This window comes from Lepus europaeus, unplaced genomic scaffold (genome assembly GCF_033115175.1).
Source record: "Lepus europaeus isolate LE1 unplaced genomic scaffold, mLepTim1.pri SCAFFOLD_162, whole genome shotgun sequence".
Lineage (NCBI taxonomy): Eukaryota > Metazoa > Chordata > Mammalia > Lagomorpha > Leporidae > Lepus > Lepus europaeus.
Window position 1 is genome coordinate 335,638 of NW_026909064.1, and position 1,702 is coordinate 337,339.

Consider the following 1,702-nt stretch of genomic DNA (forward strand, 5'->3'; position numbering starts at 1 on the left):
GAATGGGGGCTGCCAACTCAGAACCCCCGTTCCCTGTGGCTGCAGCCAGCCAGGGGGCTCCAGGGTCGGGCGCGCCCCGCGGGCCTGGGGGGCTTCTTGCCTGTGTGCAGGGCTTCTACGCACAAGGTGGCACCTCATCCCGGCCCAAGGGTGGTGGCAGGAACCCAGGAGGCGCTCGGGGACTCAGCAGGGCCCGCCCCTGGGGCCAGGGGTCTGGCAGGCTCCGGGGGCAAATGGACTACGGAAGCCGAGAAGGGCCCTTCCGCGCCAAAACCCAAAACGCGCTGCGGCCTCCAGGGACACAGGGGACACAAGTGGCTGTGTGGCTTGCAGTGCCCGACCAGAGGGAGGGAGGTTGTCTGGCTGCTGAGGCGCAGCCGGTGTCAGCCCTTCGGGGAACTGCCCGTGGATGCTTCGGGAATGGGGGCTGCCAACTCAGAACCCCCGTTCCCTGTGGCTGCAGCCAGCCAGGGGGCTCCAGGGGTCGGGCGCGCCCGCGGGCCTGGGGGGCTTCTTGCCTGTGTGCAGGGCTTCTACGCACAAGGTGGCACCTCATCCCGGCCAAGGGTGGTGGCAGGAACCCAGGAGGCGCTCGGGGACTCAGCAGGGCCCGCCCCTGGGGCCAGGGGTCTGGCAGGCTCCGGGGCAAATGGACTACGGAAGCCGAGAGGGGCCCGTCCGCGCCAAAACCCAAAACGCGCTGCGGCCTCCAGGGACACAGGGGACACAAGTGGCTGTGTGGCTTGCAGTGCCCGACCAGAGGGAGGGAGGTTGTCTGGCTGCTGAGGCGCAGCCGGTGTCAGCCCTTCGGGGAACTGCCCGTGGATGCTTCGGGAATGGGGGCTGCCAACTCAGAACCCCCATTCCCTGTGGCTGCAGCCAGCCAGGGGGCTCCAGGGTAGGGCGCGCCCGCGGGCCTGGGGAGCTTCTTGCCTGTGTGCAGGGCTTCTACGCACAAGGTGGCACCTCATCCCGGCCCAAGGGTGGTGGCAGGAACCAAGGAGGCGCTCGGGAACTCAGCAGGGCCCGCCCCTGGGGCCAGGGGTCTGGCAGGCTCCGGGGCAAATGGACTACGGAAGCCGAGAGGGGCCCGTCCGCGCCAAAACCCAAAACGCGCTGCGGCCTCCAGGGACACAGGGGACACAAGTGGCTGTGTGGCTTGCAGTGCCCGACCAGAGGGAGGGAGGTTGTCTGGCTGCTGAGGCGCAGCCGGTGTCAGCCCTTCGGGGAACTGCCCATGGATGCTTCGGGAATGGGGGCTGCTAACTCAGAACCCCCGTTCCCTGTGGCTGCAGCCAGCCAGGGGGCTCCAGGGTCGGGCGCGCCCGCGGGCCTGGGGGGCTTCTTGCCTGTGTGCAGGGCTTCTACGCACAAGGTGGCACCTCATCCCGGCCCAAGGGTGGTGGCAGGAACCCAGGAGGCGCTCGGGAACTCAGCAGGGCCCGCCCCTGGGGCCAGGGGTCTGGCAGGCTCCGGGGCAAATGGACTACGGAAGCCGAGAGGGGCCCGTCCGCGCCAAAACCCAAAACGCGCTGCGGCCTCCAGGGACACAGGGGACACAAGTGGCTGTGTGGCTTGCAGTGCCCGACCAGAGGGAGGGAGGTTGTCTGGCTGCTGAGGCGCAGCCGGTGTCAGCCCTTCGGGGAACTGCCCGTGGATGCTTCGGGAATGGGGGCTGCCAACTCAGAACCCCCGTTCCCTG